This window comes from Netta rufina, assembly GCF_964035555.1.
Source record: "Netta rufina genome assembly, chromosome: 2".
NCBI classification, from domain to species: Eukaryota; Metazoa; Chordata; class Aves; order Anseriformes; family Anatidae; genus Netta; species Netta rufina.
The window spans coordinates 155,085,317-155,111,347 of record NC_140124.1 but is presented as its reverse complement, the minus strand read 5'-3'; the positions used below and the strand labels follow the sequence as shown (position 1 = coordinate 155,111,347).

General features: G+C 41.1%; 1 protein-coding gene across 3 annotated transcripts in view; it reads left to right on the top strand.

The window, feature by feature from the left end:
* Positions 1-26,031, top strand: part of PTK2 (protein tyrosine kinase 2) — a 191,577-nt gene that overhangs the window by 5,110 nt on the left and 160,436 nt on the right. For 2 of the 3 annotated variants that reach the window (XM_084282052.1, XM_084282050.1), the window contains exon 2: positions 9,285-9,343. The gene's annotated coding sequence lies outside the window, so the exon portion shown is untranslated. Of the gene's footprint in view, positions 1-5,893; positions 5,983-9,284; positions 9,344-26,031 lie in introns of all 3 variants that reach the window. The other variant, XM_084282051.1, reaches the window with a different exon arrangement.

Here is a 26,031-nt window from a genome sequence, read left to right as displayed (position 1 = left end):
CACAGGAAGGGCATGAAGGATGCATCCAAATAATTGTGCAGATTCCTCCTGCACCGAAGCTTTGCTGCTTTTTTCCTTTGGCTGGGAGGTGGGACAGGCAAGCTCGGGACCGTTTTGTTTTGCTGCAGGACTCCAACTTCATACAGTGCCATACAGGTCAGCTTAGAGCTTTATCCTTTCCATTAATCTCGACCCTTTTCCCCCGTTGGAACTGTAATTCAACTCATTTTACAACCCTGGGCTAATTTCCTTCCTTTTAATCAGAAGAGCATGAGCTAAAGGTGTGCATCGGTTGTCCAGGAGACAGCACTGGGAGCTTACACATTCTTTGCCCTGCTCTCATGCTTGGTAAGTTGATCGAGCAGTACATTTAGAAGCATTAATGTGTAGGGGAGCATCCCTGAAGTGCTGCCTGTCTCATTTCCATCCCGGATCATAGAGGTTGGTGTGACAGAGCCGGAGCTGCTGGGGACGGTGAGGAAGAGGTCGGAGGGCTCAGCTGCCTGGTAGCTGCTCCTGCTTCCTGCTGCCATCCTGTTATTTTTATTTTTATTGTTTACCCTCGCATGAAAACGTGCAATTCCTGCTTTTGTTTTAATCTGTTTTGGGGGAGGGGAGCAGCGGCAGACCACGTCAGGCTATTAAATGCCTTTGGAAGGCAGAGATCACTTTTCTTTCTGTCCCGTTAAAGTTCCTGGGAAGGATTTGAACCAGCAGATGGGATTTTTGTTTGTTTTGTTTTTGTTTTTTTCTTCTTTTTTGAGTGTAGGAAGGAGGAGCTCCTGCTCTTTCCTGTCGTCTCGCTGCTCGGATAGCAAATAATTTGATTGCAGGGGAGTAGCAGAAGTCTAATCTAGCAAAAGCTCCAAATGAGCCCAATGATTTATTCTGTGGATTTGAATGCATCTCCTTAACCAGGGACCGAGCTTCCTTCCTGCCTCTTTCTTAATGCTGCAGAGAGTTCACTGCTGTAAGCCACGGGACGTACAGCAGCCAGCAAGGTTCATCTACACTTCACATTTTATTTGCTGGAGATGCCTCAATAAACAGCTTCCAGACAAAATTAGTGAAGTACAGAAGGTACAGTACCAGACTTCTCATAAATTCCCATGCCTGATGATCTTTAAAAGAGAATTTCCTCTTACTGACCTCAGACAACTTCTTAAATTCTGTGAAATGCAGAGTGAAAGCATGTAGTCTAGTCCCATTCTCATGTTTTTACATAGGTGTGTGTTCGTGGTTTCCTTCTTTGTCCCTTTGTGGGCTGGTTTAGAGCACTGGAGCCTGCTTTTTCTCCAGTAAAGGTTAAGTACATAAAGGGGAAAAATGAAGTTAGTGTTTTAAAGGAGCACAGTTCCTTTTCATTCCTGTTCAGCTCACCAAGCTGTCTCCCAACTTTTTATTTCTCCCGTTTCTAAGACGCTTTTCTTCAGGCAGAAATGCCTTTTGCTTGGGGCTGAACGCTCTCGTGGTCCTTTTATGCCCGCTTTTATTTCAGGTTTTAGCAGTCTCCTTCATCCTGTTTGCTGTTCTTCACTGAAGCTCCGTTGTAGCAGCAGCTGCTGAAGGCAGGGATATTTCCTCACAGTCGATCTGATGATCTAGGCAGTGGCGTACGAAAGAAACGTCTGCAACAGGTACCTCCAGAGCTGCTTGAACATACTCCGTGTAGAGATTTAAACTCAGTACATGTTTTGTTTTGCTTTAGCCCTTATCTCCCTTTCCTCGTGCCCTCCCCTGGCCAGTTCCAGAACGTGAGCGAGGTGTTCTTGTGTTCTTGCCAGTGCTTGCTAAGGCTCCTGATAGCGCTGCTTTTGCTAACCACTGGTGGAAGGAGATAGCAAGCACTGATAAAACCACAGCACTAAAAGTCAGGAGGTGAGGTTTTTTTTCTCTACCTCTTCTCTGGCTTATTTTTTTTTCATCTGATGTTGGCTGAACTGATTGAATTTCTGTGCTGTTGTTTGGTCCTGCTTAAAATAAGGGTGCTGCTATGCTTCGACTTCGTCTGCTGGCATATAAACTCATGGTGATTCTGGAGTGCTTTCTGTCAGAGGGGTTGAAATACCCCTCACCATGAATTTGGGTGAAAGCTGGTCTGTTAAGGTGCTCTTACTGCTTGGCAAGAGCCCTGACATGGCCATCTCAATAAATTCACATTTGTCAGTGTACTTGTTATCCTTTCACAACGCCTGACTTAGAACCACTTCGTGTTTTATTTAACAAATAGGAACAAAAGCAGGTTGATATTACGTATATGGGGAGAAAAAAAAACACAACACAAGTTGGAGGGCTTTAATCTCAAAGCTCTATATTAACTTTTTAAACTGGATTTTTCTATTGCTAGCTTTCAGCCAGGAAACCTTTGTGTGCTGACTTGTAAGTTTCTGTTGCTCTCAGTAAAGTTTGTTTTTTTTTTTTCTTTTTTTTTTCTTTTTTTTTTTCAAATATTACAAGTCATAGTTTCTGTTCTCATCCTTCTGTTAACAGCACCATTACAGGAATGTTGTTAATGGAGAAGTAACTCTGATTTTTATCAGTTCTCATTTTCTACATCAGGCTTAAGCACCATATCCTAGAGGTTTCTAGATCCCAGTTGGTTTATGAACCATCTTTTCATTTTCATTTTAGTTTATAAAAATCGGGAAGCTGGCTGTTTTCTCTACTTGTTTTGGTGCCTCTCTCCTACTCTGAGTGCATTCTGAATTTTGTTGTTCAAGTGTCCACTTCAAGCATGCTTTTCGAGTTCTGCAAAAGCCGAGTGCGCCTGGATGTGTGTTAGTTCTCAGTTTATCACCTTTTTTTGTAGTGTGGCAAAGACAGATGTGCTCTCCTATGATGTCTCAAGGGCTGAACACTTGGAATAATCAACCAACCGAATCCAATATTGGTGGGATGGAGGGAAAATGCTGTGTTCGTTTGGGGCACTTTGCAGCAAGAAAGGGTTTTCCTCCCTTTTGGACGCCTTCAGTAGCTGACCAGATGGCTGAAGTGTAAGATGTATAAAAATGGAACAGAGTAAGGTGTTGATGCTTTCTCTCCTTGTATTCTAAAGCTATTCCCATACATTAGCATTGGAATAGATTAGGGAGCAGGCTCTTGTCACTGATGGTATCTAAGAACAAACTAGGCACCTGTGAGAAAGGAGATGCCGTTTATCCCTACCTCAGGAGCAGCAGATTGACGAGACACGCTCAAGTCCCTGATTTTGGTGACAGGAATAGGTAACAACCATGGGGTTTGTTATTTCCATGTTTACACTGGTGGTCAATGTAGTTGACAGTAACCCCAGCAACTCGTAGCTTTCTCTGAGCTCTTTAGCAAGTCTTCTCCTGCTACTTTGCAGCTTTGGGGTAGAACTGTTGCAGCAAAGCATCTTGTGTTTTCTTTGTGCAGTGCTGTTTCAGAGCTCAGAAGAAGGAGAGAAGATCCCTTCCATAAATGAAATGGTCGTGCTTTTCTGTAAATGCGTGTGTCACCTGGATATGGCTGGACAAACAGAACTGCAAACTGGTTACTGACCCCGCAACAATCAGCTTGCTTTGGTTGTACCTCTACAAATTCCAGGAAAGTGCAAGCACCAGGCTGCTAAACCGCAGGAGCAATCAGTAGAGTGCTCTTGGACAATTTCTCTCATTCTTTTTGGTATCGTGCTTTATTTAATGAGTAAATTTTATTGCATGCTAATAAACTGAGTCTTTATTTCAGAAGAGTAGTCTGGAAACCCTGAACACTTCATCTTTCACTCCTTAATGCGATGGCTTGCATTTTGAAGTTGCACCAGTAGGCTTCCTCTTAATTGTAACTTACGTGAATCTGTTTTAAAGCAAGTCAAAATATTTCCCGGCATTTTGTCAAGGAAGGAGCAAGGAACTGCTGAGATTGGGAAACAGAATGAAGTGATCCTTAGTGCAAGAGTGTGTAGAGAGAAACTGCAGCATGGTCTGCGAGCTGTCTGTATTTGCTACAGCCTTTGCTGGAAACTAGCAGTGATGGCACCTTCGAAGTGTTCCTCGTGAAAATAAAGAGTAAGCTCATTGATCTAATAGATTTTTGAACCTGAAGTTGAAATTTAGAGGTGGAATCTGCATGAATTACTCTTCTAGTGCTACACCTGAGCTTTCAGGGAGCCTTCAAACTAAGGAGCAGAGCTCAACGTGTTCCCTTGTGTGATGCATGGCCTGGTGATCTGGCAGGGATTTCAACAATAAAAAGGTGACGTGGAGCCAAGGGGGAAGCCTCTTCCTAATCACTTGTATTAAGTTCTGCTTAATCAACTTATAAAAGCACCCAGTCACGCTGAATCTTCATTATTAGGGCAATCTAATATTAATCTCTGATTTACGTGGGCTTGTTTATCGTTGCATTTGTAAGCTGTGTGGTTTTGGGGTGGGGAAATATCACCTCCAAGGAGGAGGAGAAGCAGTGCTGCAGTATATTGCACAATGCACATGTACATAAGGAGTTTTGGGTATATTAATTTGTCAATATTCAGAAAAAATAGATTTCTACAAGTGAATCGTATTCTTTTTATTTCTATTTTTAAGGCACAGATTAAGGATTGATGTTAAGAGAAATGGTGTGGGGATATATGGCATTTGTTTCTGCTGTGGGAATGTTCTGACTTGTTTCTTGGTGGCTTTGTGAATATTAGATGGAGTTTATTACTTGTATTTCTTAGGATATGGAAGGAAACAATGGAGTCATTGCTCCTATAAAACTTAGTCAAAGAGTGGAGTTGAAAGGAGAGGGTCATAACACCCAACGTGCCTCTCTTCCATCCCCTGCCCAGGGTTTGTGCCTGTACTTTTAATTAAATAAGAAATGAGCTTTAGTTTTCTGCCTGTCATTACCTTCTTCCCTGAAGTTCATTACCTCCACGAAATAAAGAAATGCTCTTGATTTATTAAGGAGATCAGGCGCTGTTTGAAGGCGATGGTGTGCAGCACAGAAGATGAACTCTCCGACGAGGATTTAAATGAAAGTTTAGCTGTGGCACAGGCTACAAAGCCTCCACTGATTCAGCTTTAGAAGGGGGTGAGTTCCTTTGTGCTGCTCGTCTCGTGCTGTTCGGGGCTTCCAGCAGCTGGGTTTGTGCCTTGCTCTGCTTTCAGTGAAAGAGGAGAGGCAATTTGTAGGACAGGAGTGTGTATCACTGGCTTCGTTTTACAACTGAATCAGCTTTTTCTTCCCTTAAAGGCAAACAAAACCTTTCAACTGCTTCATAATCTGAGCAGAGCATTGAGCGCAGGAGCTTCCCTTCCTAGGAAACAAACTTTGGAGTTCTGTAATGTATTTATCTTCTTTTTTTTTTTGAAGATAAATGGGGATTGCATTGAGATCCTTCCTCTCAAGTTCTTTCAAAGGCTGTTGCAAAAGGATTTGCGCTGTAGCTGGAAGGGGGAACAGGAGCATTGGTTGTACTCCAGCAAGGAAAAGGTCAGAGAGCAGAGGGTGAGGGCTGCAGCACGTTAGGAAAATAAATGCACGTAAAGCCCGTGGGCTTTGATCCCTTCCTCTTGAAGCTGTTAATCTGCATGGCTGATGTGTGATGGCTCTTAGGGATAAGAGCCGATAGCAGGTATGGGCTCCTTTGGTTTGTGGCAGCTTTAATACGCTGGGATGTGAGTTCTTACACAAATTTGCCCTTTGTCCCCCAAATAATGGCTCTGACGAGCTGGTGCGTGTCTGTGCTGAGCAGCTGGTGGTGGGGCTGAGTGGCCACAGCACCACGTCCTGTGCTGACATGCTTTGGGTCCAACAAGTCCACTCCAAATCCTCGTGAAGGACTGGATTCTTCTGCTGCCCGAGCCACAAACAGCATGAAGATCAAGTTAGTGCTTGTACCTTGTACACTAATTACCCTGAAACACAAATTCTTTTGCTGCTCCAGGCAGGTCCATTGCCCTTACTGCTCCAGGCGTGGAGGAGCTGTGCGTGTACAGCTGTTAACACAAGGTCCAGGAGGGCATCCAAAAACCCGTACGTACCATATAACTAGCAAGAATAATATCACAAAACTATGATAACTAAGACTCATCTCTAATAAAAAAGACTGATCTTTAATAAAGCAAGTGTTGCTTGTGTCCAGAAATCAGCGTTGCTGCTCTTTCCTTGCGCTGGCGTAGCTCTTGAAATCTTTTCCATCTGGCATGATTGTGGAGCTGTCCTGTAACTTAGAGTAGTGCCAAACAGCATCATCAGAGACCAGTTCTGGTTGTTGTAAGGCTATAAATGCTTTATGTATAAGGATAAAAAAATGTGGCATCGTGCCAAAATTTGCTCAGCTGTTGCAGATCAGAGGTAGAAGGAGAGATAAATCGGTGATGCTGGTCGGTAGTGGTCCATCATTAGTTTTGTCAGGCTTGGGGTAATGGGTTGTTGGAAGGTTCAAGGAAGCATAAGGGTTGAATTCTACACCTAAAAGATGTTTTTAAGATTTATTTTTTCTTGAATGTTACCAATTAGTTTGTTTTTAGTAGTGTGTTTGGTCAAGAGGTTGAGCTGGAGAGAGACTGGCAGACAAAACCTAAAGTTTCAGGCAGGGCATTTGGAGGTTTAGATCCCCAAATAAGATGAAATTTTAATAGAAAAAGCAAGTTGAGTTGTGGGTGTTTTTAAAGAGGAAAACGAGGTAAGACAGTAATAGATAAAACATTTTAAAAAGAAAAAAGTAAGCAAAAGTGGAGCAAATGGAAGATTTTTAGCCAGTTAGAAGTGTAAAGAGGAATGGTTTTCCACCCAAAACAAGCGTGTTAAACTTAATGCTTAAATATCATCAGTTTATTGAGAGTCTTCCCCTGGGGAGAAAGGCAGAGAAATTCCCAAATCCATGGAAAGTTCTGTCCTAATATTTTCACAGCAGATACATTTGCTGTGCTTTTATGTTGTTTTAAGGAAACCGTTTTGGTAAAAATTCATGGGTTCTCTTTTAAAGTTGAAATCCAAGCGCTGCATTTCGATCAACCCAAACCACTTTTATGTCTCATATTGGCCACTTGAGGAGTTTTCAGTGTTTACCCCAGCCAGAATGAGACTGAGGGACACTTTTTAAAAGACTTAAAACTGGTGGAAACTGAGCTGAGCACAGAAGGGATCTCATCACCTCTTGCTTCCTAAAGCAAAGCAGCGTACGAAGCAGACCAGAAAGCAGCAGTGACAGCAGAAAATCAATGGGATAACCTGTGCGAAGAGTCTGGTATGCTCCTAAGTGTCTACATTTATTGATGCCTAAGCAATTAAAATGATATTTTTCTGGTATTTGCGTTCGGTGCATTTTTGAGGATGTTTGTGAGCACCTCCCAAGCATTACACACGATTCTTTTAACAAATGCTTTACGGATACCGTTGACGTAATTTCCCAGAGCGGAGAAAGGTCATTACTATCAGCCTTGGAAGTTAAAAGTAGCTTTTGCCATATCGGAGAGAGTCTTTCTTAAAGCAAATCAATACTTGCACGGGCTTCTCAGTCTGCGGAACAGTCTCGTGAGGAATTTCCCTTTTCGTAGAGGATGTAAAAAACTCGTCGTGATGTCACTCCCATTGTGTTCGTCGTTGGTGTTCCCACAACTTGTCTCAAATCATGACTAATTCCCTAAAAATACTCCGGGCAGACACGAGGCTGGGGAAAGCTGTCGTTTGCCACTCAGTCTGGAGGAGGTGATGGGGCAGCTGGCTGCCTCGACAGATGCTGTGCTGACTTTACAGTTGGTGTTTAGGGGTAGCTGGTTGCTGTTCTGCTCTTGCTGGGGGAAAAACAGGTGCTAGGAGTAGGTGAGTAGGGTTTTTGCTTCTGCTGTTTGATGGGTAGGGGGTGAGAATCTGTGGAGGGGAAGGAACATCTCCCCTCTGCCATCCTGGTACCAGGTGAGACGCCTTTCCTGGGGAAATGCTGCATCAGAAGGAGCAAAAATGTGAGTTGCACCAGGCACGCTGTGCATCACTGCACGCAGTCAGCACACTGCTGGGTTTACACCGGCCTGGCCACGTTCCCTATTCCCTCATGGCAGCTTCTTGCTTAATTTTTAACGTAGGCACACCGGTTTTGGAGGGAAAGGTTAAAATTCAGACCTGAGTTCTGCAAAGTGCTCTTAGCCAGCACGTGTAAATGGGGTGAGGAAGAGGCAGCACATCTTGCTCTCCCTTACCATGCACGTGGCCAGACACTGAAATTCTTGTGGCTGTTCATGTAGAAACTGCAAGTAGTTTGATTTTCTCATTTTTTTTTTCAATTTATTATATCATAGATTACTACTTGAAGGGGGATTTGTGTGCTGTTTTCTTATTTAAAAAAAATACAAGCTCCTTTGCAGTCTCTTTTTAGTATTTTTTTTGTTGTGTGTTAGTTTGTCTTGCGGAAATCTTTCGGTGGCCTTTGTGTGTGAAATAGCTTAAGTAGCTAAGGTGAATAAAGGTTCAGAAACAGTCCTTAAAAATTGATTTCTCTCTGCTCAGTACCGCCGTTGTCCCTGCAGCACGCGTTCGTTCAAAAGGCAAAAGAGCAAAAAAAAAAAAAAAAAAAAAAAAAAACACCAGCAAAACAGAAAAAAAAAAAAAAACTCTGCAGATTACTCAGCTTCAAGGAGTTCTTTCAGTTTAAGCATTTCCTTTAAAAAGAAAAATAAAAAACAAAAACAAAACAAAAAAAAACCACAATTCTTTCTGGACAGTCTTGTATGTGTATTTTGAGCTGTATCTGCGTGTATTCGTTACTTCAGCTAAAAAATGGCTTGGCTGTCCCGTGATGCACATACCCTGGGGCAATAAATGCTTTTCACTAGGTCCTCCCCCATGTGCTTTTTTCTTTCAGGAAAGCACTCTTTAATTCTAGATTTGGATGCTGCTGTCGTTGTTTTTATATCACTGATCAAAATTTTTAGTACTTGCTGCTTTGTTTTTACCGTTCAATGTATGTTAGCTAGATTAAAAGTTCACTTCAGAATCCTTTAACCCCTTCCACTCCTCAAAATATCAATGCCATCCAATTAATTAAGTTCTGAATGTATGAAACCTATGACATGGATGGCAGCTTGCTTTGTAAGGTGTCTATTTTCAGTTCAAATGTAAGCCTCCTGGCTTCTCCCACTGTATTTCTGGGGTCTTCCTAAGGGCTTGCAGGTGAATAACTTGTGATGTGGGGTACCTACTCTTCTCCATTTCAGTGGAGAATTAAATTATCTTGTCCTCATACAAGAACATCACTTAGCTGTGTTCTGCTTCTATGGGATATTGGTCTGCTTTGATGTTAAGGAAATAACCTAATCAACTCTAATTGTTCGTTTCAGATTTCATGTTTCATCTTACGTTGAGCACCTACTGCTGAGAGCTGGAAAGTCTACTTAAGGTAGGTAGAACAGCTCATGATTTTGCTCTTACAAGGCTGTATGGTGGATAAAATGCTCCAAATTGAGTATTTTTTGTTCTTCTGGTTTTGTTACTCTCCTGTAATTATTGCCGAAAATCTTGAGTTTTGAACGGTCGCATTAAATAGAGTTTCTTGGTGTGTTTTTTTACCTGAGTATTTTAAAACTGGCCTTTTTCTGACTTCCTGATAGCCCCTTTGTGCTCTTTCCATTCAGCCTGAGTACCGAGGTATAGGCACGCACAGGAATTTATTGTGCTTGGGAGGAATTTGTAAGGTGTCTTCTCACCTACCACAATTGCTTAGCTGGAAATTGGCTGGCCAGACTGACATCCTGGCTCTGAAACAAAATGGTAATGGTTTTATGTTATTTTCTGTAGTATATAAAAGCTTGTCTTAGGCAAAATCTTCACTGTAGGGGGACTTGACCTAATCTTAAGTAGTTGGGCTATAAGCAGGAGCAGAGAATTTGGGTAAGCACAGTATTCTTTGTACTGGAGGACTCTTTTTTAAATTATTATTACTTTTGATCCCTTCTGATTTGCCTTTCCCAAAGTCAATGGTTATATTTGCAAACTTCAATTTTATTACTCGGTGTGCTTGGAGTTTTTCTGACTTCTGCTTTTATGCTGCTGACATGTGTGGATGTTTAGAATATTCGTTCATCTGAATGTAGCTAGAAGAATTTGCTGGATCCATTTTTAATTTTTTCCATGATTGCTTTCTCCAGCGTTCTCTGTAGTTGCTGCTTTGTGAGCTTGCATTACAAGATTTATCTTTATTTCCTGTAGCTCAGGCTTTGGCACGTAACAAAACTCATCTCTTGCCACTTCAGGAGCACTTGTGTATAATTTCTTGATATGGAGAACCTTCTTTAAAAATTATATCACCTTTTTTAGACAAAATTAGTATTCTCCTTGCTTGGGCTAGAATATACTTGGTAGCAAAGGAGATGTGGCTAGTGTTTTACATATGGACTAGGTCCCTAGGGGGACTTCAGACTTACCTTGCAGTTCAACTGGTGTATTGCCTCTGGTATATAAAAAAGCTCTCCTGGATCTCTGTATTTTCATCTTTGGGAAACAGAGGGTCACTTATTGTCTCATGACTGTCTAAATTTGTAGTCATAGATACCTTTTAATCTTCAGTAGCTTTTTTTTGCATAATTTGTTATTCCATGAGCGGTGTGCATGCTAGCCTTTCTTAAATTTTTAAGTTGATGGCGACTAATTACTTCTTTCTAATTCATTCCTTCCCTCTTCTGGTTGGGGATGCTGCTTGTATGTACTTACTATACAATTACTAGATGGAATTCCTCAGGGAAAAAACTTTCATTGCTCCAAGGGATAAATGGAATAGCTTAAAAACTAGCAAGTCTCAGTTTTGTCACTTAAACTGGAAAAACGTGAAACACTTTAGTTTGGGGAAAAATAATTTAAAAAAAAGAAAGAAAAAAGGCATCTCCGCTTGTACTTTTTTCAATTAAGACCAAAATTTGTTGTCTTTATATATAAAGCTGAATCTGAATTATGGTTCAGAAGGAATTCCAGACATAATCTCTCATGTTAAAAAAAAAAAAAAAAAAAAAAAGTTAATAATATGGGAAATACAGAAAACAAAGGGGAGGGGCTCACAAAACAGGGCACCCGCCTCTTGAGTTTTTCAGCCCTGTGATTTCAGGTTTTCTTACGCCTCTTCCTTTTGTTTGACCTTTTAAAAGGAACAGCTACTACTGTCGTGATGTCACGGGCAAAAAGCACACTTGTATGTGTTGTGAACCGAAGCCATTTGTTCTTTGGAATACATAGTCTGTAAAGGATTGAAGTGAGTCATATCCTGGTAAAACCATGACAACTAAGTATTTATGAGTTTGTTAGGTAAATAACTTGCAGTACCTTCCTAGATAAGGCTTGAGAGGAAAGCAGCCTTGTGAGTAACAAGGTTTTAAAGTGTAATGGCAAGTAAGAAAAAAACAGCAAGAGATATTAAATGTAAATTGCGAGTATTTCTGATTCGTGAGGTTAACACTGAAGTATGTGTGTTTGTTTCCTGGCTGGGGATTTGCTAGGAGGAAGAGATTAGCACTCCTTACTTCTTGGAAATGTGTTATATGTGCAAATACTGCAGTGACACTTCCAGTACCGGATCTCCTGCTATGTTAAAGACCATTACTGTGAGCTATGTATTCAAGTTGTCAGAATTTAAGCTCCTACCGTGTTCCACGATACTCTTTACGTACACAATCATGCGTTTCGTTCCACACCTCATTTGGTACCCAACCATATTTTGTCTATTTTCTGCAGTTTTTGAGCCCTTCTCTGACTGAATGGCTTTTTTTTGTGCTAAATTTGCAGTGGCAGTGTCTGCTTTACCCTTTCATTTTACATCCTGGTTAGTACATGTGCTGGATGGAGTCACAGAATTTAGGATCACATAATTTGATTTTCTCTCCCTTCTCAGACATGCGGTTTTTTGTTGTTGTAGCACTTAAAAATTTGCATTCAAAGCAGATCTCTCACTGACTTGAACAGCACCTGAGAGTACTTGTCAGTTCTGTATTTAACCCCCAGGGTATCAAGGCACGTGTCTGAAAGAGAAACACGTGTCTGAAAGAGAAACACGTGGTGACTGTGGAAAGCTGAACCAAATGACTCTGTTAACATCATCCAGAAACCTGAATGTGCAGATGACACTAATTGCTTCAGCTCGTGAAGCTTTGTCTTCTTCCTGATGCTCCTTATTTACTCGGATTATTTATTAGCAAATGTAGAAGACGTGTATCAAGGAGGAGGGATTATGAGCAGCAGTTTGGCTTTATAACTGATTTATGCCTCAGGCAAGTCTTCATGCACTGAATTGGCACAGGTATGGGTTTATGTTGTGTGTTCCTTTTCAAAGATGATGGACAGCCAGTGGCAGTAGGTGGTGCTAGCACTTCCACCTAAAAAGCAACTCAAAAAATGTTCTCCTCATTATATCCCTACTGCAAGTGGCACTGGATGCTTTCCAGCTTTTAAATCTTTTTACCTTAATTTGAATTAAACTAGTATTTAATAAGCAACCTTGTTGTACCTTTAACGTTATTTGTTTAAAAGCAGTGTGGTAGACTGATAAAGAAGGATTCTTAGTTATTTCTTGCAGTTTCTCTTATAAAATCTAAATATATCCATGTTTTCTCTATATTTTTGGGTGTTTTGCTTTGGAATCATGTTCCAATTTGTAGAATTAAAGACTCCCTTCTTGATATAAAAGCTGCTTCCAAAGATTTCAGTTTGCAGCTCAAGCTCTAAGGAATAACCACTATCATTTAAGTGTCAAGGTAATTAATTAATGTATAGTGCTTCGAGCCAATAACACCTATGTGCTTATAGCTCCTCCTGGCTTCCGAAAGTGGAATTTTGCTGGGCTCACTGATTGATTTATTCTTCTGGGGCCATTGAGGAAAGATTTAGTCTTCCACTAAGTTTGTAGTCAACTTTGAACTCTTCCAAGCAGGCTGGGTTCACAAGTGTGCTTGGGTTGACTGGTGGTGTGGTGTAGAAAGTGTTCTCAGCTCTGGCTGGATCCTTTTTGTTCTTGATCCATATTGGCAGACGTCATCAGAGCCCTCACTATGCACAGCGTTGGAAGCAATGACCTTGAATTTAACAAACACGATCCATGCTGTGTGATGCTTAATGCCTTCCTCAGCTCTCTCTCCAAGCCTTTGCTCAGGGTTGCTGCTGTTCCTGAGTGTGTCCCCAGAGCAACTGTTGTTTTATACATGGAAGTAAGTGGGCTGGGAGGAAATAAATTTAAGTGCTTTCTCCATATTTGTCTCATCTCTCAGTGGAGTTTAATAAAACCTCAGCCTGTCTGGATTACCTGGGAATACATTACCAAGGTGGAATGAGGTAGGGTTTTTCATCTTCCCTCTGGAGGTGCCAAAAGGTCTTCAGGACACCAAAACGAATGGTTTGTTTTGCCTGCTAGCTCTTCTGCTAAGTGTGAGTAGGGAAGTATGCAGCAGAAAATAATGCTTGTGAGTCTATAAATAGTGTTCCTTTGTAGCACAACTTGGATGGATCTGTAGGAGTACATCCTGACAATGCCAGGAATAGCCTTGTAACGCTGCTGTTGTAACTTTCCAGACTGTTTAAATTACAGATTTCCGAATGACTGGCTTGGTTAAACATCCATCAGGGCATCAGCCTGTCCACTGCAGCACTATTTCAGCTTGGAAATGCCGAGATCTTTTTCACAAAATAAACGCTGAAACCTCTTCACAAAATAAATGCTGCTGCTTGTCTTGGGGCCACTAATTTTTTCTTAATCCCAGCCCTGCAAGTAAGTACCTGTCTGGATTTGTGTAACCACGCTGACCTGCTCACATCAGGCAGAGTATCTGAAGTCAAGCGTGCCTGCACACGTTTTTCAGAATGACTCCAGTGCTTAGCTATTGTGGCAGCAGGCTCCTATTTGTACTTGTAATGAAGGTGGATGTAATCCATTTCCTTGTCTTAAAAGGCAAAGTAATTCTGGTCCCCTCTGGTTATTCTGCTCCACCCCAGTAGTGTATTTACCACTTCTCTAAAAATAGATGTGTCACTCTTGGGGACGCAGTAAGGTTTGCTGTAGCTGTTTCTGTAAGAACACTTACCTAGCTGATCATGGCTAATTGTCCTTTGATACTGTTTTTGGCTGAAGAGGTTAAAAAATCCGTACTGGCTGTTACTTGCTGCAGGAAATGCCCCGGGCTGACACTGGTCTAGGAAAGCTTCTGAAAGCAGCAGGATATTCTGAGTCATTCGCTCAGACATTCTTGGACAAACTGATGATGATGTGCTTTGCATTGCTGGTTGGTGGACTTTAACCCTACGGGATGTCCAAGCTTCAGACATTCAGTGGATCAACTCAGCATCAGGCTTTGAGTGCACCTTGGATAGTGTGCTTGTAAAAAGAAAACTTGAAGAGTTTTGGAGAGCATCAAAAAGACCCGAATTCAAACCAGACCGTGATCTTTCCAAGGCTTGAAAATATCTGTTTTAACCTATAAACTTAGTTTGGCATGCCAGGCTTCCCGTTGCCTTTCCTGGTACTGTTTGTGAATGGTTTAGCATCTGGAGTTGTAGTTGCAGCACAAAGGGTAACGAGTGTCCTCGACCAAATACACATACCAAATACAAGGGAAGGAAAACTAGTGGACACAAATGTACTGACAAGTCATAAAATACTGTGTGATGGGGCAAATACTGGTTAGCTTGATAGGCAGCAGGCCCAGCAAGTGGCAAGCCAGGGATTTTGTTGTAGACTTGGTAGTAAAGGAAAAAATCTACGTTATTTCCTGGCAGATGCTCTTGGAGAGCTCCTCTGAGTAGAAGCAGTCTTGAGTATGCTTCCTGAGATGTGTGTGTTAGCAGTGCCCGAGATGCTGAGAATTTCATCCTTCAAGATATCCAGGGTTTATAAATATTGGGCCGTGCTGGACATGGAAACTGGACCCAATGTTCTAGCCAAATCCTTTTCAGCATTGTATAAATTGAAGTCTTTCCTCATGAAAAAGGCATCCCTTTTTCTTAAGTCCTAGAGTAATAATTGACTCTTATTTTTCCCCCTTCCCTCAGTAGTTGCCCTGGTTCTTGTTCACTTTTGATTGACTGAAGCCCCCAGATTATGTTCCGTGGAATTACTGTCCTGCTGGTGATCTCATTTTGGATATGCATGGTTTGCTATTCCTACCTAGGTGAAAATTATGTCCTCTCATGTGTCTGTAAGAGACAAAACCATTCTAAGTGAACAGCCAGTTTCTTTCAAATTCAGCGAATCCTTTCAAATCAGCCTGACTCCCCTTTATGCCTAGGAACGTGAAGATAACTTTGATAATTCTCTTATTTCTTCGGGACCTTGAGTTTCCTAATTCTTCCTAATGCATCCTAATTCTTTGGCTGCTAGTTTCTCGTGAAACAAAATGCTTTGAGTTTGGCTAAGCTTATAATTGAGTAGAATATACTTAAAAAAAGCTTTCTCCTATTTCCCATCCTTGTGCTGCTAACCATCTCCATTTAGATGTTCGGACTAAGCAATGGAGTCGTAGGCTGATGGATTTGTAGACCAGAAGTGTTGGCCACAGTTAGTGGAAATATTGCTCTGTTTTCACGTGCTTGAATTAATGTAATGAAATCCACTTACAGTAGCAAGATTTGGCAGAAATTGTGATTTCTTTTTGATTACATCGTGTGCTAGTCACGCATGCTGCTAGCTCAGGAATAGAGTAGATGACCGTCAGAAGCGATGTGAATTCTTGTGTTTCCTTCTTACTGGAAGCTATTAATTTGTACTTTTTTTTTTTGTTCTCTGGCAAGATGTACAGCAAGCAACTCGAATTCCCTGGGCAGGATTCTGGACTCGTGCAGCTTGTGCAGTGTTTCCTTATTAAGGAGAATGAGAGGACGTGAGAAGACCATAACAGGGTAGCAGTCTATAACCGAGCCCATAAATGAACGCATTAAATTAGATTACAATGCTCTTTACCAAGAGGACAAAGAGGGATAACCTAACAGTGTTACGATCAATGGCTATTCCAGGTATTGCTAAAATACTGCCCCTAAGGACATGTGGAACCTGCTCACAGCTGTATTGTGAAAGGTGCAGCCTTTAAATCACCCACCGAGGTTGCTGCTGAAAACAAAAGGTCATTTCTTATTTTAGTATAATGGTATCGGGCACGTGGAAAGGAAAAGGGCACTTAAAAAGTCACGGTTGTCAAGAGGGCTCCAAGTTTGGCATTCCAGGTTATATTTGTGTTTACTGTAAGCAGGTGGTCGTGCCATCATTTCTCTCTCCCAGGATCACTACAGTTGGCTTAACTTCCAGGATGGGACAACAAAAGCCTGACGGTATCTCGGTAGGTGTTAAGAAATTTGGGTAGCTGTGAACACAGAGTCCTTTCCTTTCAGCCCATTTCTTTATTCTTAAATGACTTAAGCAAGAGAAATGTCCAAAAGGAATGGTAGGCTTTTTCTAGTAATATTAACACTCAAAATTTTTGACTTTCTCCTATCTTTGGAGGTCTTCTGATGTTGTTTTGTTTATTGTCATGGTGCTGGGAGTCTGAACGGTATTGTGTCATAGCTATTTTAAGCAGGACAATCCAGGTTGTGCTCATCTGCCTTTAATGTATGCTGACTCATACAAACCATCTTTCATATGCGTTTGAGTTGGTTTCTTATGGTGAATAATTCACTTTACAGACCTCTCCAAAATAACTTTTTGCTCTTTGAAAAACAAACGGGATATTAACTTGCACCTCCTTTTTGCATGGTGTTAGAGGCTATGTTCTAATCCTTGTTTAATACCTTAAATTAGATTGAAAACAGGAAATGAGGATGTTAATTTTTTGGGGGGATAGGGCTAGTTCTAAAGACTAATTTCTCCTAAAAGAAGTCTTGAATTACAAGTCTTCATAGGTGAGACTAGGCTGTTGTGCATCTCAAAGTCATCCTTGCATTGAGGAGAGCAAAGTAGTAAGTTGGTCTTTTATCCTGTTGGATGAATACAAATCTACATATGAGGATAAAATTTGACAGAATAGCCTTCTTTTTTCACTTTGCAGGTTTGTGTGCTTGTGGTTGTGCCAGTCCAAATGGATTTGTGCCCCTTCATGGCCATTGGCTTGCATGCGTTTGCCCGTGCTTTGCTTTGGGTCATTCCTAGCTCTATGCTCTGCTCTTCAAGGCAGCTAGTTGCTTGAATCTGTTGAACAGATGTGACCCTAAACAGGGTGTTCTCTACATCTTTTGGGGAGAGACGTGGTTTTTTTGAGGCCCACTTTCTCCAGGAGGTTTTGTATTTGTATAAGTAGTCAATGAAGACTTGGACATTTGGGGGATGGAGTTGATCTGGGCTTCGGTTCCGAGGTTTCCTGTTAATAAAGTTTGAAGAGGAGCCAAGCAAAGCTACCTGAAAGATTGGTGCTTTTTATTTTTAATGTGGAATGTGCGGAAATGTATGTGTATGGTGTGAGATTCTCACACCAGTTACTTTCCTACTTCTTGAAGGAAAAGGAAGAATAAAAGTTGTATACTAAAAATGACAAAAAAAAAAGACAGAATCCTGATACTAATACAAGAAATTCGTACTTTTTGACATTTCTTTTGTTAACAGAAACTTAGCTTTGGAGACATAAAGTAAGTAAATGCTGGAAAGGAGAGAGAAGGACAGAAGGAACCCAGTGAGTTGCATTGCTTAATGTACCGATGGTATCTGTATCCATAGCAATGATAGCAGAAGGACCTGCACAGGATGCTGCTGCCATCGCTCTGATAACTGTATTCCAGCAGGATGAGTAATGTGGGTCAGAAGATGCTGCTTTAGCTTTTCTAAACCTCCCACTTGAAGGTATTCTCATACAAAGAAAATCTGTGGTGGCTACATGGAGTGGAGCACCGTGGATTTAAAAGGAGCTGCAAGGCACGAATACTGAACTACGGTTATTCCTTCCACATTAACACTTTTCTAATGCAAGTTTTGTATCCCCAAAGTTTTAAATAGTGGGCAAAGTGCAGAACTATTAAGGCGGGGAGGGAAGGTTGCAATGCATCAGAATGCTCATCTCTTTTTAGGTACAAGATTACATCATCCCTTCATTCAAGTTGCTCATCGATTTTGCGTTTTTAAAGAAAATAAATCAATAATTAGATTTGCATCAGAACTGCTGCTTTTGTTAGGAAAAATTGATTTCTACATTATTTGGGTGAGTTGGTTGGAGTTTGCTTCCCATTTGTTACTTTAGGATGAACTTCTTTCCCTTTCTTCAAAGTAGTTTCTTCAAGAGAAAATTGCAGGAACCTGGGAACACTTGAAAAGCAATTTATAGGAGAGGTCCAATACTTGGTCTCTGGTCTAGAATTTTTGCTTTCACGAGAGGTATTAGAAGGCTATAGAATTTGAACAAAACACTTGGTGCTTTTGTGTATGGTAGAGCTGTAATTTTTCTCCGAGTCAAGTGGCAGCACTGGAAGATTGCAGCAAACCTGATTTCAGTTAATCTGGGTTTTCACCTCTGCAGCACCCCTATTTTCTGTACTGCTGCTCGATGACTTAATTGAGGTCATAGGCAGCCTGTTCTTGAAATTATGGTAATTTTGATGGGATTTTATTCTTTCTTTTACCTCTTATTGAAATTGCCTGAAACGTGTTTGGGAGCGAGGGCATGTCCTGATTTGTCTGAGAGCTCTCAAATTTCAGAAGAATGCAGAAATTTGAAGGAGGGGGGCAGCTGGGGATGTGAGCAGCCTGAGGACAAGGAAATCTATCCGTGCTTGTTGTTCTCCCTGTAGCAGAAAAAGAAGTAGGAGGAAAAATTTGTTTTTGGAGTTTCGGAGCATGCAATTAGTGGCATGTATGTGCTGTTTATAACTTAAACGGGTGGTTGTTTACAGACTGTATTTCAGTCTTTTTTCTTTAAATATCCCCTGCTTTTAACAATGTATAATGCACACTGGCTTTTATTTCATTATTGATATAATATGCATGCTTTGTAGATAATCTCTCCTAATATTATTCAATCCTGTGCTGGCTGCAAATGAAATATTGATTTTATGCGTTGCTGTTTTTAAGCTTAAAGGCACTCCTGAATTGTGGTTAATTGATCTTTAACTCCATACTTTAATACACAGTGGTGCTTCTGTAAGCCAGACATCTTAATTACAAACTGCTTTCTGTTTTACAGCTGCAGTTCATGGGTGCTACTGATTGCAGTGATGTGAGTCTAGCTTGGTTTTGCTCTGAAAGTTGCTTTCAGAAAAGGTTTGGTGTAAATATGGAGGGGGAGGTAAAAGGACAGGAGAAAATAAGAAATAGGCAACTGCTAACCAGCTTTCTAAAGTGACACTGATGGTACTTGCATGAAACGTACTTGGAAATGCCTCCCTTGTCATTCATACTGTCTATCTCATGAAGTTCAGTTTCCCAGAAAATTCAGAAATCAGATCTCAATTTTTTGGAGCTTTCCATCACAGATTTTGGTATTTAGCTAGTAATCAGAGCTGCAATCCGGTGCACAAATGTTCCCGACATAGGTTTGTGCTAGCTGAGTCTCCCTCTCTTCGCTTACAAACATGAATTAAACAATTGTCATCTGCCATTTTTTAATGAGGCTTTATCCCTAAAATAATAATAATACATTTGGGGGGCTGTTGTATGAGGCCACATGAGTGATTTTAATCTTGTGTTGATCCTTAAAATATTTTGATGCATGTTCTTGTCTTGCTCTTAATCAATGCTGCTGTTGCTTGCCTTGCATTTGAAGACAGACCTGTCTTTACGGGGTGCTGGGGTGGAGGTCCACCGGGTCTTGGTCATGCCATAAAATTAAAAAGCCCCCCAGGAACTCTGCCTGGCAGAAGGCAGCAGCTGAGAAGAGCCGCGTGCTACCCAAAGCTCTTGTCTCTGACTTAAATGGGCTATAAAAATTAAGGTAAAAGTTAATGTAACGCAATCAGGTTGTCTCAGTTCTTGAGCAGGTAGAATGGGGGTTGCCAAACAAGAAAATAGTTTTTCTTTAAATTTTCCAGAAATAGATATGCTGGATGCAGGTCAGATAGATAAAGCTTAGGTGTTCCTAAAATAAAGCTTAGGGTCTAATTATTTTGTATACTTTGGATTTTAGAGCTGCATTTCACTTCCAAGCCTGCTGACATCACTGATTGTCTACAGACAGATGCGAAGATGTCTTCATTAGAAAAATCTGTTGGAAAAAACAGTTTGTTTTTTTTTTGTATTGCTTTTTCTGAGGTGACTTAAATGAGTTTAAGGTAGTCAGTTGTAATTGTGCATCATTGGGATAAGCCAAGGTAACTTGTAGCAGGTGATGCCCTTCTGTGCACAGAAACACTTTTGGACAGGATGAAACTACTTAAAGTCAAGGTCTGTACCAGCTGTGACATCACGTTTCCCTTCTCTTCATGGTCTTGTTCTTGAGAATCATAGAATCACTATCCTTGAATATCCTGGATTTGAGGAGACTCACAAGGATCATTGAGTCCAACTCCTGGCTCCATGCTGTTCTTTCTATATTATTTATTATAGAATGAATATATATGTATGTACATCTAAAATATTATACTTACAAGTAAAATAAATTATTAAATAGCTTGCTTTCCTAAATAATTAGGCTTGCACTTCATACCACCTCTGTTTTCATCTTTCATGTTCTTTCTGACCATAAGCTGGTTCTTGCCAAATTGAGCGCAGTGGCAGAAGCTTCCAAGCGGCTGAGCAGAGCTGTTGGTCTCAGGCCAGCAGCTGTCCCACCAGCTGAATGGTTTGGGAATGGACGGGGACCCTCTGGTCACCCTTGCGACCATCCCCTACCACCAATGTCACCACTAAACCATGTCCCTAAGCACCAGGCCCAACCTTTCCCTGAACACCCCCAGGGACGGTGACTCCACCACCTCCCTGGGCAACCCATCCCAGTGCCTGACTGCTCTTGCTGAGCAGAAATGTCTCCTCATTTCCAACCCAAACCTCCCTGGCACAACTTGAGGCCATTCCCTCTGGTCCTATCACTGGTTACCTGTGAGAAGAGTGGACTGAGCCACTGACCACAACCTTCTGGATGCGGCCATCCAGCCAAATCCAATGTCTAGTGAGAAGGTGAGCTGGGGGGAGATGCTCATGAAGCAAGGGGAAGGGTATTCTGGTTACTGTGGTGGTGGTGAGTACACACTATGCTGGAAATAATCCTTTATTAATCTGTTCACAACAGCTTCTCAATTTAAAACATGCTGTAGTTAGCCGTTTTAAAGTAAAATTGTGCTGGAAACATGTGAGAAGCTCTTGTGGTCTGAGCTATCCTGTTAAGCACTATTCTGTGCCATTCATTTGCATCTTAGTCTGTGTGTTTTTTTTTTTTTTTTAATTTGGAGACTTTTTTCAGACATTTTCAGTTTTCCTTCATTGTATTTAAAAAAAAAAATCCACCATAAATGAAATGAACAGGACTTGACTACTGGTGAAGCAAGAATAAGCCTGAAATTTTACAAAGACGAGCGATGGAATAGGATTTGTATGGCTCCGTGTTGGTGCCTGCATGTTTGGTGCACTCATCTGATCCACTCTAGACACAAGCAAAGGGTGATTTGTGCAGTGGGACAGGAGGAGGAGGAAATAACAAGCAAGAGTTGCTGGTTTTAGAACAATTCTCAGGAAGGGAAAGCCTCAGGATTGCGTGCTTCAAGCAGTACCAGCTAGAGGTGTAAGACGGGTTAATAGAGAACTTGTAGGATATTGGTTTCAGGCTGTAGGTTTTTCAGGGAGACGTGTAATTAATTGCACTGGGCTGCGTGTGAATTTGTTCGAAAAGATTCTGCTGATTCCAGCCTTGCTGGATGTGCTGGGGAATGCCTGCAGGCGCTGACTGCCGGATCCGCTACGGCGATGGGAAATGTTGTGCTCTGCTCTCCTGCAGGTCAGTGTTGCTTGTCTTACCCCAAAGCCTTCTAACCAAGGTCTTTGTGTCCTGTGGGCAGAAGGAGAGGCTCCCTAAGGTTCCTTCTGGCCTCGTGACTCAGGAATTGAGGAGGAGGTAGATGGACTTCCCTTCGACTGCATTCATGTGGCAGCAGGGTTAACATCCCTGTGACTTAGACCGAAAATAATGCTTTCATTCTGAGCTTCCTTGTTTGTTCTAGCTTTCTGTATCCTGTTATTAACAACTTGGGCTTTTTTTTTTTTTCCTGTGTGGTGCTGTGACAGAGAAATACAAAGTAGAAATTATTTCAACTCCAGTTCTGCGAGATATTGTTAGTGTACGCAGCCTGAAATTCCTTTGTGCTGTCAAAAATGCTTAATTTGCAGAACGATGAAATAAATATCAACTCTAGCAGAGCTAACACTAGAGTAAGTATACGCTGTAGTTCTTTAGTTTTCTCTCTTCCTGCATACCAGCAGAAGGTGGATGCGTTCAGGGGCTCCTGAAGTACTGCTCTCCTCTTGCTGTAGCCGGACAGCTTTGTGCCAGCACAGCTCAGCAGTTCTCAGCAAATTCAAGTTCATGTTCACTCTGAGCTTGACTGGATCTTGAAAGAGCTTGCATTGAAAATGTGTGGGTTTTGGGGGGTAATAATTACTGGGAAATTTAATAAGGTTTTTAATTTGGACCTTTAAACCATTTTCTTATTTATGTTTCAAGCTTGAACTTGAATGATTTTCCTTAGGATGACTTTTAGGGTGCCTTCACTGCAAAGTCAGAAAGGGAGGGTTGAAGAGAAGAGATCTTGATGTCCTCAAGGCTGCTTCAATATTTACTGAAATTTAATTTTTAATAAACCTGGCGTACGTACTATGTACTCTCCTATCCTCCATAGAGTGCAGGTATTTTTAAGTCTTTGAAATACTTTAATCTGCTAGGAATAAATAGCATTTCGTATGTGATAATGCAAAAAAGCAGATCATGATGTAGCAAAAAGGAAAAGTACCTTTTTTAAATGTTGCCAAGGTTAAACATGTGTGAAACAATTGTCATTCTGTTCTTCATAATTGCTGTGAGCAGGTGTAATTCTTCCTTCTTGCTGCTGGTGAGATTTGGTGGCATCCAAGTGACAAAGCTGGGTAAGGAGCAGAGAAAGCTGAATAGATTCTCTTGCTGGTCTTTCTTGCATTATTAATTAATTATTCCATTATTCCTTTATTATGCTTCTGTAATTAGCTATTCAACTAGTTAATTTACTAATTAATTGAAAAGGAAAAGCTTTTTAGAGCTCCTTGAATAGCTTGTCCTTGTTAGGAAGATGCGAGCTGTGGTTATTCTTCTTATGTTGTTTGATGGTTGGCTGGTTGTTTGGTTTTTTTTTTTATAGGCGACCAGTGATGGGATAACCAATAAAGTATAACATTAGTGAAGAATTTAAAAGTCTTATCACTGTTTTTTCTTGATGTAGCAGCCACAATAAAACCTTTCATTTCCTACACATCGTATTGTGTGGTAGGGAAGATGAACGTTGTGTTGTCTTTCATCCCTCGTTGCTGAGGAGAAAGCACACACCTTTTCTGTATGCTTCTTTGCAGTCTTGAATTTCTATCTTTGTGTAGAAAACACTTGTTCACCACGACCAACCTACACATGGCTGTACCCAGCGTGCTTATATAATTCAGATCTGCAGCCCTTCTCTATTTATCCTTCAAGGAAGACATGATCTCCTTCTTGATGCCAGTGTGTGTTCTAGTTAATTTGCTTGCTAATAAGGAATCATTATACGTCAGCAGTGTATATGACCAGCATTAGTATTGCATTTTACATATCAACTAAGCAAGTTCAAGAAAGACATAATTGTATGAGTGTGTACACTGTATGATCCCTGTGCACAAAGGGAGAAAAGCTGTTAGTGAAATATTTGACTAAGTAACTTCAGAACTTCAGAAATAGTAATTTTTTTTTTTTGAATTTCCTGTTTTTTTGAATACTAGATGAAAAGTATTCAGAAACTTCTGAGTTCTGAAAGTTTCAAAGACGTGTTTTTTCTTCAAAATCAAGTCTAAATACACAACTCTGGTAGACAGTCAATTTTAAGTAGGCCTATAACACTCTAGTACTTCAATAGTTCTCAATATAAGGTAAGTTGGAGTTATGTAGGGATTGTAGAGATTTTTATAGAAGAAAATAATGAACGTTTTCCATGAACAGTCCTCCATCAGGATTCCTCTCCCTGCTGCTGCCCTTCAGGTTGGCCTGTTCATTATTTGTGAGGGAAATCAGTCTGACAGCACCAAAGGCAGAAGCGTCTGCTTCATCATACAGATAGCAGCAGGGCTTTCAGTGTTTTGGGGGATAATCAGATTAAATCCCCCCTTGATAGGTTTTTGGGGAGGATTGCAAGCTGATTCTTACCTGAGACAACAGGGATTTGGATCTGGAACTCGTTCAGTTCTGAGCCATGCGTTTAGCCAACTTGCTGAGGCCTGGAACCTACATGGGAGAAATAAAATATATATAAACTAAGAGTTGTCTTCGTCCTTGTTCCATCTCCCTAATGTCAGCGGAGTCTGCATGGCATCAAATATTGTATTTGACTTGAAATATTGCAATCGTGGCTTGTGTAGGAGGCGCAGTCTGAGTTAGCTGCTGGGGAGGTAATTACAGCGTCAACCCAAAAAACCCACAGCTTTTGTAGACCCAGGATTGAGTCTACAGAATGCAGAGTCTGTGGCGTGTCTGATGTTTATCTGGTAGTGAGTCTTGAATCTTTCTGCAAGTATTTCTGGTGGTCTTAATCTGCTTCATGCCAGAGGCAGAGCGAAATAACGCATCCAATTTTGTCAAATTAACTTTTTACTGCGCATTGAAATTGATTAAGTAACGCGGCAGATTAAAGGGAGAAATACCATCTTCAATTGCATTTTCAGGACCGATAGCATCTTAATGATGCCAAGCTGAAGTTTTTTCAGTGGGCTCGTGGCTATGAGAACCCATTAATCATGCACGCTAGACTAAGGGTGCATTTTATTAGAAATAAATGGGCTTGCTCACTTGGCTGGTGTGAGTAAGGGCCATGTGTGGAAGTTGCTGCAAACAGAAGATGGAAGCCACACGTGTGTAGTGTTTTGTCAAGCCAACTGGGGCTCTCATTTGATCGTGTTCTTGCCAAGAACAGACGTGTTGGGGGTTTTCCTTTGACACGAACAACAGCGGCTTTCGAGCATCGCTTTCCGACAGCTACATGACAGAGCCAATTAGGAGAAGAAAGCCTGTCTCGTGTTGTGTACTGAAATCCTTCTGGCTGCAGCCTTGTTCCCCCCCCACACCCCTTTTCTTCTTCCTAATCTAGTTTTCATCAGTCATCTCTTGGTGTCTTTGTCCTGGCGAATGTGTGTATTTTCTCGTCACGTTGCTCTGCGTGTAGGTCCTCCCTACCTCACCTGTCATCTTTTTTTTTTTTTCTTTTGCTGTCTTAATTTCTCCTCCATTTCTTTTCCAGCTGGAAAACTGTATAAAAGGTGACAGAAGCAGAGCTGAAGCTAGAGGAAAAACTTCTCCCTAGCATCCTCCTTACATGAAGGGGGAACCAACCTATGCCAATGCAGTTATTATTAAACATAGCTGCCCCCAAATGGTTTTATGTTTTAAATGAATGCAGAGTCTATATCTCAGACTATTCTTTTATTATTTCCTGATTTGCCATCTTTATTTGTTTCACCTCTTTGGGATCTCTGCCTTTTTGGCTTAAAATAATAATGTATGTTTGTCTAACAATAGAAATAATAATGAAAATTAACAAGAAAAATATTACCGTATGTTGTCTAGTCTCTGACAAATAATTTAACCTAGATGGTTCTTGAAAGAACCTCCCTTTCTTTGTGATCTAGGTCTCAGAAAGCTTCTTATATATATTTTATAACACCAGCATTGCACCTTGCAGCATGTTATGCCTCTGAACAGCAAAGTAGTTTGAAGGTTTGTATCTGTGTCCCTAGTAAGAAGTGCTAAGACTTGCTGAAATAACATTGAAGGATTCATCCTTACTCCTGTGGTGGTAAATTTATTGGGAGCCTGTCTGGCACACTGAGTAGGCTGCCTTCAGTTCCCTGTTGTTTTGTCTGTTGTTGGGACCTTAAAGCTGTTCTGTCTCACTGCAGGAGCGATTTCCCACTGCAAATGCCTTAAACCATGTGCTTGTGGAACTGCCCATTCA